Source organism: Scyliorhinus torazame, chromosome 3, assembly GCF_047496885.1.
Source record: "Scyliorhinus torazame isolate Kashiwa2021f chromosome 3, sScyTor2.1, whole genome shotgun sequence".
NCBI lineage: Eukaryota > Metazoa > Chordata > Chondrichthyes > Carcharhiniformes > Scyliorhinidae > Scyliorhinus > Scyliorhinus torazame.
Window position 1 is genome coordinate 97,540,642 of NC_092709.1, and position 12,782 is coordinate 97,553,423.

A 12,782-nucleotide genomic window follows, 5' to 3' on the forward strand; every position below is an offset into this window, starting at 1 on the left:
GGGTGAAGTGGGCTCACAGATCGAGTCTGTCCGGCGCCTTGGTCGTTCTCTGTGATCGCCTCAGCTCCGGCTTCGCTGCGGGCACCGGTGTTGGGCTTGTTGACTCCGGGAGCATGTTGTCTGGAACTTCATCAGGATGGGTGGGGGGAGGGGGGTGTAGGCCGTGTAGAGGCGGTGTTTGGTGTGGGGGGGGGGGGGTGTAGATGATGGTTGCTGGGGAACCGGCGGGTGCCAGATCCCGGAGGGAGACTGTATCTTGTCGCCCGTCGCGGTGCGCCACATAGGTATACTGAGGGTTGGCATGTAGGAGCTGGACCCTCTCGACCAGGGGGTCAGACTTATGGCTCCTCACGTACTTCCGGAGGAGGACAGGCCCTGGTGTTGTCAGCCAGGACGGAAGCGAGACCCTGGAGGTGGATTTTCTGGGGAAGACAAATAGACGGTCGTGAGGGGTCTCGTTTGTGGCTATACAGAGGAGCGACCGAATGGAGTGGAGTGCGCCGGGGAGGACCTCCTGCCAGCGGGAAGCCGGGAGACTTCTAGACCGTAGGGCCAGAAGGATGGCCTTCCATACCGCCGCGTTCTTCCTCTCCACCTGTCAATTTCCCCAGGGGTTGTAACTGGTGGTCCTGCTCGAGGCAATGCCCTGACCGAGCAGATACTGACGCAGCTCATCGCTCATAAACGAGGAGCCCCGGTCACTGTGGATGTAAGTGGGGAAACCGAACAGGATGAAGATGCTGTGCAGGGCCTTAATGACAGTGGCCGCGGTCATGTCGGGGCATGGGATGGCAAAGGGGAAACGGGAGTACTCGTCAATGACGTTGAGAAAATACACGTTGCGGTCAGTGGAGCGGAGGGGCCCTTTGAAATTACGCTGAGGCGCTCAAAGGGGCGGGATGCCTTCACCAGGTGGGCCTTGTCTGCCCGATAGAAGTGCAGACTTGGCAGTCCCTGGTCATGGCCCTGACCTCGGTGGAGTAGGGCAGGTTGCGGGCCTTGATGAAGTGGAGAAGCCGGGTGACCCCCGGGTAACAGAGGTCATTGTGGATGGCCCGAAGTCGGTCATCTTGCGCGCTGGCAGGCATGCAGCCACGCTGTGGGCCTGTGAGTCGGGCCTGCGATTTTGGAACTTTGGGTCGGGCCAAGCAGACTTTGGCAAAATGTCCTTTCTTGCTGCAGGTCGCGTTCCGAGCTGGGCAACGCTGCCTGGGGTGCTGTTTCTGACCGCAGAAATAGAAAGGTGGCCCCCCGGGTTGGGCGGGCAACCGTGCAGCACAGGCCTGGGACACCCTCGGGTCGGGTGATGGTCGCGCCTCTGGCGCCCACGAGGAAATCGCGTGGTCGGAGGGGAAAGCATTTAGGCTCTGGAAGGCTACCTCTAATGAGGTGGATAGTTTTACCGTCTCTTCTAAGTCGAGGGCGCCCTTTTCGAGCAGGCGCTGTCTGACATAGTTGGACCGAACTCCGGCCACATAGGTGTCCTGGATGGTGAGTTCCATATGCTGCAAGGCAGTGATGTCCTTGTAGTTGCAGTTTCGAGCGAGTACCCTCAGGTCGCGTAGATATTCCTCCAGCGATTCCCCGGAGCGTTGACGACGTGTGGTGAGGAGACGCCGCGCGAACACTTCGTTCACCGGCCTCACGTAATGTCTTTTCAGGATCGCGACCGCGTCTCCATACGTGGTCGCGTCTTTGATTAGTACAGAGAATCTGTGGCTCACCCGGGCGTGGCGGAGACTCAGCTTCTGTGCCTCGGTGACGGCGGGCGAGGAGGAGGCGGCGAGGTAGGCCTCAAAGCAGCGGAGCCAGTGTGAAAAGATTCCTTTTGCTTCAGCTGCCTGTGGGCCGAATTCCAGTCGATCAGGTTTGAGGGCGGCTTCCATTGCGATATCTTAGCTTATTAAATTGATGCGACCATCAATTCACACGAGACGATTAGTAGAAGTGAACAGTGGTTTTAATAAGCTAGATCTGTGCCTGCCTGTGACTGCTCTGTACTGAGTGCCGCCTACAGGCTGCAGATCTATATACCGCCCCCGAGGGGGCAGGGCCACAGGCGGAGCCCACAAGGGCATCGACATAATACAATACAATACTGTGGTGAATTGTAGCAGCAATACGTTCACCACACGATGTGCATATATTGGGTGGCTTTGACATGCATGGTACCTCTATTGGTAGACAGATTTGTGGGCGGTGGATAGTGAGATCCTGCAAATGTCCCCAGCAGATGCCTGAATGGAGTTGGGGGTGAAGAAATTCAGGGATATGGTTACTTAGAGATCCATTAGCTGCACATGCCCGTCTAGCCATCTTGGAAGGACGTCTTGTTCCAAGAAAGAAATAAGGTCTTGCATCTGTAAGAGTCACTCCAATTTATTTCCTTTCTTCCCATTTCTTTTATGTTATTTTATTATTTTGGTCTGTGGCGCATGCCTTTAAACAGAAGACTCAAGATTGAAGCAACCAGCTTGTCAGGACACTGGGAGCGATTCAGCCACTGCCACAATGGGTGAAGCCTGTGAGAGCCCCAAATCGGGCACCGTACCAGGTTGCGAGTCGCTCGACTCGCTCCAGCTGGCGCGATCTGGATCTCCCCCTCACTGGGCATGATCCAGATCAGCATATTTACATAAGGCACTAAGCCGATTTAAATACCTGGACACAGTACACACCCGGCACCGGGAGTCAATGGCCATGCCTGTGAAGACCTCGACAGGGTGCCGTTTAGCACTGATTGCCACAAACGTGGACCCGGAATGACGGCACCTCGGGGCGTCTCACAGGCCATTTGCGACTCCCGGGTCATCAGGGACAGGGCAGTGTAGTACCCTGGCACTCCCCCAGGCACCTTGGCATTGCCAGCCTGGCACATTGGCAGTGCCACCAATTGTGGCAGTGGCTGAATCGCACCAGTGTCCTGACAAACAGGCTGGCACTGCCAGGGGTCGGGCCGTAATGGCCTTGCCCATTGGGGGAGAGATGTTGTAGAGGCTTCAAGAGGTCAGGGGGATAAAGGGGGGGGGGTCCATAAAGCGGGGTTGGGGATGGCCTGAAAGTGGAGGGTTGCAGAGATCGGGGCTGCCAGTTAAAATGGCGTGCCGATCAGCTCACCAGCAGGAAATTGACTGAAGTGTGACCTTGGCGGGGAGAAACTACCCGAGCCCCAAAAAACACAAAGTGTCGTTGAATCTCGATGCTGCAGCTGCCGAGAAACACCCCAGCAATCTTAGTTTTAAGTCACTGAATGGCGCCCATTGTGCTCCCTGATTTTGTTTTTAGCCAGACTCCTCGGCACCAAGTGAATCTTAGGAACCAGGTTTGGAGGGAGTCAGATCGATTGGTTAACTGGCAAACTGATGGGTTGGCCAGGGACAGTGTTCTGCCTGACAACGGTCAGTGATTGCTTCCTGCATGATGCTTTCTGAGAGAACTGGACAGAAGCAGTTAGACCATGGAAGTGAAAAGAACGTTCTCTTTCTCTCTCTCTTGCTGAACACATTGAGTGCCCAGCACATCCTTTACTGTGAACTTGGAATGGTGCTGAGTATGCAGAGAAGATAGACAACCTTGCCAGAGAAAACCAAAAGTCTAGAAGAAAGAAGTATCCAAACAAAAACTGAAGTCCCGAAAGACACTTAACTGGAAGTCACCCCCAGTGCATCAAAGATCCTTATCCTTTTATTTTTATTAATATTTTCTTTCCATCACCTTTTCCCCTCTGTTATTTGTCTGTGTGTGTGGGGCGGGGGGGGGGGGGGGTTAATTAGGAAAGGGGCATTAGATAGTTCCATTTTCTGTCCGTTTAAATACAATACTGTACATAATAAAAGGTTACTTGTGTAAAGTTACAAACCTGTTAACTGCAGTTTATTGGCTCAACCAAGGACCTCGGGTATTTGAATTAAAATCTTATTTCACTTGTGTTGCAACTCCGGGTTAAGTGAGGCTGAAATTGACTGCACCAGACCAGGGTGTTGTGACACATTTTTCCAAATTTTTTAACATCCAATGATGTCTTAAAGTGCTTTATACCCAATGAAGTTCTTTTAAGTATAGTCACCATTGTAATGTAGGGAACACAGCAGCGGATTTGCACACAGTAAGCTCCCATACGGCATGTATTAATGGCTAGATAACCAGCTTTTTGTGATGTTGATTGCGAGATGAATATCGCCCAGGACACCATGAGATAACTCTTGTGCTCATCTTCAAAATAGTACCATGGGATCTTTTACATCTACCTGAGAGAAGAGAAGAAATCTCCTTTGCACCTTTTCCAAAGCTTCCACATCCTTTCTAAAATGAGGCGACCAGAATTGTACACAGTTCTCCAAATGTGGCCTTACCAAAGTTTTGTACAGCTGCATCATCACCTCACGGCTCTTAAATTCAATCCCTCTGTTAATTAACGCTAGCACGCCATAGGCCTTCTTCACAGCTCTATCCACTTAAGTGGCAACTTTCAAAGATGTATGAACATAGACCCCAAGATCTCTCTGCTCCTCCACATTGCCAAGAACTCTACCGTTAACCCTGTATTCCGCATTCATATTTGTCCTTCCAAAATGGACAACCTCACACTTTTCAGGGTTAAACTCCATCTGCCACTTCTCAGCCCAGCCCTGCATCCTATCTATATCTCTTTGCAGCCGACAACAGCCCTCCTCACTATCCAGAACTCCACCAATCTTCGTATCATCTGCAAATTTACTGACCCACCCTTCAACTCCCTCATCCAAGTCATTAATGAAAATTACAAACGGCAGAGGACCCAGAACTGACCCCTGCGGTACACCACTGGTAACTGGGCTCCAGGCTGAATATTTGCCATCCACCACCACTCTCTGACCTCTATTGGTTAGGATGGTGGATTGTGTGCCAATCAAGTGGGATGCATTGTCCTGGATGGTTTGTAAACTGTTTGAGTGTTTATTGTTGGAGCTGCACTCATCCAGCCAAGTGGAGAGTATTCCGTCATGCTCCTGACTTGGGCCTTGTATGTGGCCAGGTTTTGAGGAGTCAGGAGGTAAACTACAAAAGGCAGGATTGCCAGCCTCTGACCTGCTCTTGTAGCCACAGTATTTATATGGCTGGTCCTGTTCAGTCTCTGCCAATGGTAACCCCCTTAGATTGTTGATAGTGGGGGATTCCGTGGTAGTAATGTCATAGAGTGAGGATGGGTTGCAAAGGTTAGGCATGTTCCTACTGGAGTTTAGAAGGGTGAGGGGTGACTTAATTGAAGTAAATAAGATCCTGAATGATCTTGAAAAGGTTAACATGGAAAGGATGTTTCCTCTTATGGGTGAGTCCAGGGCCAATGGGTTTTAAAATTCAGGGTCGATCTTTTAGGACAGAGATAATTTTTTTCTCTTAGGTGATGTACAACTTTGGAACTCTCTGCCACAGAAGGTGGCGGAAGCAGGGACACTGACTATTTTTAAGACAGAGGTAGATAGATTCTTGTTAGGCAAGAGAATCAAAAGGTAGATGAGAATGTAGAACTCAAAACACAAATAGATTAGCCGTGATCTAATTGAGTGGTGGAGCTTGTGGTGAACATAACAAAACAGAGCTGACTCGAGGGGCCAAATGGCCTACTTCTATTTCTAGTTCGTATGCATTTATGAATGTCAAGGGGAGGGGACTAGATTCTCTCTTTTTGGAGATGTTCATTGCCTGGAACTTCTGTGGCATGAATGTTAGTGGCCACTTTTAAGCCCATTGTCACAAGTAGGCTTCAAATGAAGTTATTGTGAAAAGCCCCTAGTCACCACATTCCGGTGCCTGTTCAGGGAGGCTGGTACGGGAATTGAACCGTGCTGTTGGCCTGCTTTAAAAGCCAGTGATTTAGCCCAGTGTGCTAAACCAGCCCCAATTCCTGAACATTGTCCAGGTTTGCGGCATATGGACAAGGACTGCTTCTGTATCTGAGGAGACCTGAATGGTGCTGAATGTTTTGGAATCATTGTATTTTTAATTTACAGGATGTGGCCATCGCTGGCTTGGCTAGCATTTATTGCTTATCCCTAGTTCATAGAATCATAGAATTTACAGTGCAGAAGGCCATTCGGCCCATTGAGTCTGCACCGGCTCTTTGAAAGAGCATCCTACCCAAGCCCACACCTCCACCCTATCTCCATAACCCAGTAACACTAAGTAGCCCTTGAGAAGGTGATGCTGAGCTGCGTTCTTGAACCGCTGCAGTCCACATGGTGTAGGTACGCCACTGTGCTATTGGGGGGGGGTTCCAGGGTTCTGACCCAGCTACAGTGAAGAAATGGTGATATATTTCCAAGTGATGATGGTGAGTTGTTTAGATGGGAACTTCCAGGTGGTGATGTTCCCATGTGATGACTTCCCTTGTTCTTCTAGATGGTAGCAGTTGTGGGTTTTGAAAGTGCTTTCTCAGGAGTCTCAGTGCATCTTGTAGATTATACACACGGCTGTAAAATCTGTTCAACAGTGGTGGGAATGAATGTTTGTGGAAGGAGTGCTAATAAAAGGGCAGCTTTGGTCCTGGATGGTGTCAAGCTGCTTGAGTGGTGTTGGAGTTGCACCTTTCCAGACAAGTGGAGAGTATTCCATCTCACTTCTGGTTTGTGCCTAGTAGATGGTGGACAGGCTTGGGACAATCAGGAGGTGAGTTGCTTGCCACAGGATACCCAGCCTCTGATCTGCTCTTATAGCCACAGTATTTATATGGCTAGTCCAGTTTAGTTTCTGGTCAATGGTATTCCCATCGGCAAAAACCCCACTTCTGATGCAAGGAAGGTTAATAACAAAGTGGCTGAAGATGGTTGGGCCGAGGACACTACCCTGAGGAACTCCTGCAGTAATGTCCCGGGAGAGAGGATTGACCTTCAACGACCACAACCATCTTCCTTTGTGCTAGTCTAACTCTAATCAGAGGATAGTTTTCCACCTGATTCCTACTGACTTCAGTTTTGCTAGGTTTCTCGGTCAAATGCAGCATAGATGTCAAGGACAGTGACTCTCACCTCTTGAGTTTGGCTCTTTTGTCCATGTGTGGAACAAGGCTGTAATGAGGTCAGAAGCTGAGCAGCCCCGACGGAGCCCAAAAGTGTGGCAGTGAGTTGATTATTGCTGAGTAAGTACCTCTTGATAGTACTGTCGACGACACCTTCCATCACTTTTCTGATGATCGAGTATAGACTGATGGGGTGGTAATTGGTCGGGTTGGATTTGACCTGCTATTTGTGGTCAGGACAAACCTAAACAATTTTCCACATTGCCGGGTGGATGCACTTGTGGCTGTGATGGAACAGCCTGGCTAGGGGCACAAATCTTCAGTACTATTGCTGGAATGTCATCAGGGCCCATGGCCTTTGCAGTATCCTCTGTCTTAAGCTGTTTCATGTGGAGTGAATCAAATTGGCTGAAAACTGACACTCTGATGCTTTCAGGACCTCAGGAGGTGACCGAGTTGGATCACCCATCCGGCACTTCTGTCTTTTGCACATATGAAATGAAAATGAAAATTGCTTATTGTCACGAGTAGGCTTCAAATGAAGTTACTGTGAAAAGCCCCTAGTTGCCACATTCTGGTGCCTGTTCGGGGAGGCTGGTACAGGAATTGAACCGCGCTGCTGGCCTGCCTTGGTCTGCTTTCAAAGCTAGCGATTTAGCTCAGTGTGCTAAACCAGCCCCTGTGCTGGGCTCCCCCATCATTGAGGATGGGGATAGTTGTGGAGCCCCCTCCAGTTAGTTGTTTTATTGTCCACCACTTTTCACGACTGGATGTGACAGGACTGCAGGGCTGTGATCTGTTGGTTGTGGGATCATTTAACTCTGTCCATCGCATACTGCTTCCACTGTTTGGCATGCAAATCGCCTTGGATTGTATCTTCACCGGATTGACACCTCATTTTTAGGTATGCCTGCTCCTGCTCCTGGCATGCCCTACTGCATTCTTCATTGAATAGGCGAGTTACAGCTACCGACCATGTCAGCGGTGGCAGATACAGCGGGTGGAACAATGCGATTGTGGAGGCTAACTGCAAAATAAGCAGTCCTTCCCCAAATAAGCAGTTGTGGGCCTCAACAGCAGCATGTTTAGGTGGAGGATTTTGGTGGAGGATATGGTGTCTCTGGAGGGGGTAAGGCAAAGTAGGAGGAGAAATTGGGGATGGTGTTGGAGGAGGGGTTGTCATGTGAGGTGAATGCTTCAACCGCCTGTGTGAGGTTGGGGCTGATACGGCTAAAGGAGTACATAGTGCGCACCTGACAAAGTCGAGGATGAGCCGGCTGTTAGAGGGGGTGGAGGATATTTGTGAACGGTGTGGGAAGGGTCAGCTAATCACGTACATATCTTCTGGTCGTGCCCGAAGTTCGAGAAATTTTGGAGTTCTTCAGCACCATGTCAGCGATCTTGCATATGGACTTAAGAGCCCAATCTCCTGCGGGCCTGCTTCAGCCTTTGCCTGGTTGATCGCTCGCTGGCGGGTTCTGTTGGGGTGGAGGTCTCCACCCTGTGCCTCGATGTTGCTAGGGGATCTAATGGAGTTCTTATACTTAGAAAACGTGAAAGTTTGGAGGTAGTGGTCGCAATGGACGCAGAGAAGGCTTCTGATCGAGTAGAATGGGAATATCTGTGGGAGGTACTGGGATGGTTTGGATTTGGGCGGGGCTTTATTGACTGGGTCAGGTTGCTGTATCAGGCTCCTGTGGCGAGCGTACGGACGAATAGGACAACATCGGACTATTTTAGGCTGCATCGGGGGACGAGACAGGGATGCCCCCTCTCCCCACTGTTGTTCGCGTTAGCCATAGAGCCGCTGGCAATTGCACTGAGAGCTTAAAGGGGCTGGTCCGGGGGGGAGTGGAACACAGAGTCTCGCTTTACGCAGCTGACCTGCTCCTGCATGTATCGGACCCAGCAGAGGGCTTGGAAGAAATCATGAGGATTCTGGGGGAATTTGGCCGGTTTTCGGGGTATAAACTAAATATGGGGAAAAGTGAGATGTTTGCGGTCGAGGCAAGGGGACAGGAGAGGCGATTGGGGGAGCTGCCGTTTAGAGTGGTAGGGGGAAGCTTTCGATACCTAGGCATCCAAGTTGCGCGGGAATGGGAACAACTGCACAAACTAAATCAGGCCCGACTAGTAGACCAAATGAAGGACGATTTTCGGAGGTGGGACGCGCTCCTGCTGTCACGAGCTGGGAGGGTACAGGTGGTGAAGATGACGGTCCTCCCGAGATTCCTGTTTGTGTTTCAATGTCTCCCCATCTTCATTCCGCGTTCCTTTTTTAAACGGGTCAACAAAGTGATCACTGGCTTTGTATGGGCGGGCAAGACCACACAAGTAAAAAAGGAGATGCTTGAGCAGAGCCGGGGAGAGGGCGGGCTGGCGCTGCCAAACCTCAGTAATTACTACTGGGCGGCGAATTTAGCCATGATCAGGAAGTGGGTGGTGGGGGTGGGTGGGCATGGGAACGTATGGAGGCGGCTTCATGCAAGGGCACAAGCTTGGGGACGTTGATATCGGTGCCTCTGCCATTCCCGCCGGCACGGTACTCCACCAGCCCCGTGGTGGTGGCAGCCCTGAGAGTTTGGGGGCAATGGAGGAGATATGTGGGAGCGGAGGGAGCATCGGTCTGGTCTCCAATCTGTAATAATCACCGGTTTGCCCCGGGAAGGATGGATGGGGGTTTTGGAGATGGCAGAGAGCAGGGATTGAGAGGATGGGGGATATATTTATAGAGGGTATCTTTCCTAGCCTGAGGGAGCTGGAGGAGAAATTTGGATTGGCGAGGGGAAACTAAGTACCTGCAGGTGCGGGACTTCCTACGGAGGCAGGTTTCAACCTTCCCTCTCCTACCACCAAGGGGGATACAGGACAGGGTAGTTTCCAGAGTGTGGGTGGGAGAAGGGAAGGCCTCCGACATCTACAAGGTACTCATGGGGGCAGAGGGGATGCAGACAGAGGAGCTGAAGCGCAAGTGGGAAGAGGAGCTGGGCGGAGAGATAGAGGATAGTCTCTGGGCGTTGAGTGGAGTCAACGCGCCCACAGCATGCGCCAGGCTCAGCCTGATACAGTTTAAGGTTGTTCACCGGGCTCACATGACTGGCCCGGATGAGCAGGTTCTTTGGTGTAGAAGATAGGTGTGTGCGGTGGGCCAGCGAACCATGTCCACATGTTCTGGTCGTGTCCAAAGCTTAGGGGATTCTGGCAGGGGTTTGCAGATGTCATGTCCACGGTGTTGAAAGCAAGGGTGGCACCGAGTCCAGAGGTGGCGATTTTCGGGTGTCGGAAGAGTTATGTGTTGTAAATGCTAAAATGTTAAAATTTGAATAAAAATATATATTTAAAAATCATTCAAAACCCCCATTTGTCTACTTTACAGCAAGCACCCTGTGACATGGAAAGCAAGGGCTGCCATTCACACCGTTCTATCACCACAAGATTCTTCAACAGCGGACCAGGTTGTGGCTGTGAAGGTGGATAAAAGATTGCAGTAGGGTCTTGTCCTGAATTATGCAGGCTCATCTGATCATTCCAACCAGAAAATGTCCTGCTAAGAGAGTGTGGGGCCGACTGCCCGCTCTAAAGAACACTATGCACAGGCCCTCCTACAATGGATAGACTCCCTCAGTGCTGTACTGGAATTTCAGCCCAGATTTTAGCCATTGATGCGCAATCAATTACTCTCGAGACAAGGTGAGTCATAACTAATAGGCTTTAATCAGCTAGAACTGTACCCAGCAGCTTCGATACAGAAAGTGAAGGCTGCTGGGACGGCATTGATTCTTATACCCGGCCTCAGGGCGGAGCTATGTACGTTAGCCAATGGTAGACTCCTAGGTCTAGCCAATGGGCATCCACCTCTCAGGTACTGTAATACCTGGTATTACCACAGCCATTAAATCCTGAACTGGGAGAAACCCACAAAGTTCCAATATGCAAAGGCAGGAGTGCTACCTGAGCACACCCGCACAGCGGAAGCTGAACTGTCAGCAATGAGCTGCTGTGAGAGCTGGAGCCTCTTGATGCATTGTTGTTCAGTCATGTTGCAAACTCCAGCCAGAAGAGCTGATTATATTGTGACATCTGAAAAACAGGCATGCGAAACTGGCCTGGGTAATGACTGGAAGATTCGAAGGCAGCATGGAGGGAAGGGTTGTGGTCAGGAAGTTAGCTTCCTTTGCAACTATAATTGGTCACCTTCCCTCTGGATGGACAGTAATTGGACATTCAATGCTTAATTGGGCACGTGTAAAGGACAGGGTGGGAGCGAGCGGACCCCTCAGTTTGCATTCTGCCTGCCTCACCCCCACCCCCTTCCCCAAGAAACATAAAATCTAGCCCATAGTGTACATCATTTAGGTCAATGCCAAGTTCCCTGGTGCTCATTTTGTATCTACCAGTTCCCCCTATTTCTGGAAGGTCAAGCATCCAAAAGTTGGCTACTAAGGACCCCAGTTCCCCACAGCTAATTTCATCACTAATGGCACCCCGCAATCACCATCTAATGAAGGAGAGAACTAAGCAACAATGGTTATGTTTTTGCCAGAATCACAGTAGCAGAGCTGACAGGCAAATTAAAGCGCACATTCTGCTGCCTGGAGAGGTCCTGATTCACAGGGTCATCATGGCCTGCTGTGCATTTCAGAACCTGGCTATTGAAAGAGGCATGTCGCTTAAGCAAGTAAAACAGGCAGAGGAGGAGCTTCAATAGGGCTTTTCCCACCTGGTTCACCATTTCCTGCCACTTCTCTCAAGATCTGTTGTTGCTGCCATTTGCACAAATTTTTGACTTCCTGAACTGTAATAAGCCCTCCTCCAGGAGTGGGAGTTTGCTTCCTGTTAAAGGTCATTTTCTCCTGCAGAAAAATTAGATGTTGTGACTACTGTGGGGTTAAGACGCCCCGTAACATTACCAGCACCATTTTCATTAAGCGGGATTTCAGTGATTGTGAAGACTGTTTTTCTGTTGTTTCATTTTTAGATTCTTGCAGGTACTTATGTGGAGTACCTGCAGCGTGTGATCGGAGCATGAATTCTATTTGGGCACGAGATGATATCATGCTTAAAAACGAATACTTTAAGAGCATAAAACAGAGTTCCAGGATACACTAAGTTGTTGCCACAGGACTCACAGTTTTACATCTGTGACAGGGTTCAAACTTTCTCCCTCCTGCTGAAGTCATTGGACCTTTTCTAGCATTGGATCAATCTCCCCAGAATCATGGCATTGCCACTAACGGCCTTAGCTACTTCTTGCTGTGTCCTGCCTTCATGATCTTTGTTTATGCCAGGGCAACAGGACATCCTGTCCATTCTCCATCAAAGCAGGCAGGTTGCACTATGTGACCAGTCCTCCTTACTGCCATGCTGGTGAATTGACAGTGTTTTTTACTCATGGTGTCACAAAACCACAAAGCTCTTCACTGGCACTGTAGACATACGCTACTGACAAAAATAACTTCTGGGTCAAAATTAACGGTCAATTGGACAAGTATGGATTAAAGAAAAGCAGTATAGATTTGAAAAAGGCAAATTATGTTTAACTAACTTGATTGGCATTTTTTGAGTAAGTAACAAAGAGGGACAATGAAAGTAATTTGGTTGGTGTGGTCTATATGGACGCCTAGAAAGCAACCTGATCAGAGGAGAGCTGGCAGGTTGGATACAGAACTGACTTGTGCACAGAAGGCAGAGGGTAGCAGTAGAAGGGTGCTTTTCTGAATGGAAGGCTGTGATTAGTGGCATTCCACAGGGATCAGTTCTGGGACCTTTGTTGTTCGTAGTGTATATC